The 2,383-nt window shown below is 36.8% G+C and overlaps 1 pseudogene; it reads left to right on the forward strand.

Moving 5' to 3' along the window:
- Window positions 1-238: 238 nt before the first annotated feature.
- Window positions 239-444, forward strand: LOC103607063 (annotated as a pseudogene).
- The last annotated feature ends 1,939 nt before the right edge of the window (window positions 445-2,383 follow it).

Here is a 2,383-nt window from a genome sequence, read left to right on the forward strand (position 1 = left end):
ATTTCTAGAGATAAAACTATGATGCCTGAGCTTCCACAGCGAGCATCGCTCATGCCCAGCAGGGTAGCTAGTGAGCGACAACTCAGTCTTCCGAGGACAAGCCAGAGGGCCGCACAGGAAAATATTTAAAAGATCTAAATCACATTTCTAGAGATAAAACTATGATGCCTGAGCTTCCGCAGCGAGCATCGCTCATGCCCAGCAGGGTAGCTAGTGAGCGACAACTCAGTCTTCCGAGGACAAGCCAGAGGGCGGCATGTATGCGGGCGTGAAGGAGGACCTGGGCATTCAACTATGGTAGTCGGACTGTGTGCTCCAAGAAGGAAAATACCCTCGGCAGTGTTTGAAGGAAGAACACTGCAAAGCTTTGAAATATTCATTATCTGGTGTAAAAGACCAATGCTGGATGCCAGATCAAGATTCAGAGGAAGAAAAGGATATTGATACCATTATGCTGAAACCAAGATGAAAACAACAAAGGATTTCCTCTAGTCATTAAAAGAGAAGCCAAAATAGGAAACATACCTTTTGCTACATCTGTGTGTTTCCACCAGTTTTTCCTTCCGTGGAACACTGGAGAAAAAAGATGAGCTCTGTTTCTGAATATGTATAAAGTAAATGATTCTGTTGATCTAAGTTATTTTTTAGAAGAAAAATTTATTTGAACAATTATGGGTAGAGAGCATAATATATGTTTTGAGAATTGTTCTAAAGCACAAAGAATGGATTGTTATTTTCAATCTTGACTCTTCAACAGAATTACACAGTTTGCACATCCTGAAGGCCACTGATGTGACTGACATGATTGATAACATGGAGCCTGTCAGAAAATGGGAAAGTGTAGGATAAAACTCTTTTGTTTATTCAATCTGTCCTATTTAGTTCTGAAAGTGTTTGATTCCTTGGAGAAGAAATGCTTCATTTGCACTGATTCACTGAAGTAACAACCTCAAAACTTTAATGTCATCCATAGGCATAGCTCGGATGATGTTGCCAGAGCTCTTTACCATCTCCTGATTGTTTTCTCTGATTTCATTTTCAGGCTGATCCTTTCCACATAATGTGCCAGTGTTAGCCATAAGTCCACAACCTTAAGATCTGTGATTCAAAGAGGAAAGAGAGAACTTCCTTTTCCAAGATCCACAAATCAAATACTACAAAAAGACTCTGGTCTTCTTCCCTGGATCACCTGCTCTTGCGCTGGACCAATTCCTGTGGGAAAAGAGATGGGGGTCCACAGTCGTGGCCAGGCCTGGGTTATATGCACTGTAACTGATAACTCCCATCAGGACCACATTGGATGAGTGATGGGCTCATCCCAAAAGGAAAGAGGGATTCAGAGCAAACTGAAACAACAGATGTTCACTACTGAAAGCAAGAATGGAAAACATGAAGTGGTTGAAAAGTTCAGAATTACAGTAATTAATTTTATTCTGAACATGTAGAGAGACAAACAAAAATTGAAGTTTCCAACTTTACTTTTTGTAGTGAATTATTAAGAACAATAGCTTCTTTATACTTCCACAGGTCATTGAAGCAATCAAGGTATTGCTTTTTTAAAGGCTCGCCTAAAATTGTGAGAATTCCACACCAGCAAGGGTTGTTGCAGAGTATCAGAGGTCTACTGTGTATACTAGTTTTCACCAGGAAAGGGAAAATGGTGAATTTTTTTCAGTAACTGTTGTATGTCTATTTAAGTGATACAACTTTTATTAAAAGTAACTCTGATTTAAAAAAAAAAAAAACTATGATTCCTGAGATAAACTGATATGGGACTAACAGGAGATTAGACACTGCAGAAGAAAAGAATTAAACCTGATATAGTTAGAAATAAAAACTATCCAAAAGGAAACAAAGAAAGGGAAAAAAACTGAAAAAAATGAACAGAGAGCATCAGTGAGCTATGGGACAACTTCAAGCAATCTAATATATGCATAATTGAAATCTACAAGGGACAGGGGTAGGAAAAGAAAAAAACATTTAAAAAATGACAGCCCAAAATTTTCCAAATTTGATGAAAACTATAAAACCACAAATCCAGTAAGTTCGATGACACCAATAACAAGAAACATAAAGAAAACTATACCAAGACACATCATAATCAATTTGCTTAAAACCAGGTTAAAGAGAAAATCTTAAAAGCAGCCAGAGAAAAAAAGACAAATTAAGTACAGAGAAACAGTGATAAGAATGTTAGCAGATTTCTTGTCAGAAACAAGCAAGTTAAAAGACAATGAATCAACAGGCATGAAAAATATATCATATCAATAGCATCAAAAAATAAAAAATACTTAGGGATAATTATGACAAAAGATACACAAGATTTTTCCACTAAAAACTACAAAATATTGCTGAGAGAAATTAAAGAAACTCTAAATAAATG

The sequence above is a fragment of the Galeopterus variegatus genome, unplaced genomic scaffold (genome assembly GCF_000696425.1).
Source record: "Galeopterus variegatus unplaced genomic scaffold, G_variegatus-3.0.2 Scaffold7079, whole genome shotgun sequence".
Taxonomy (NCBI): domain Eukaryota; kingdom Metazoa; phylum Chordata; class Mammalia; order Dermoptera; family Cynocephalidae; genus Galeopterus; species Galeopterus variegatus.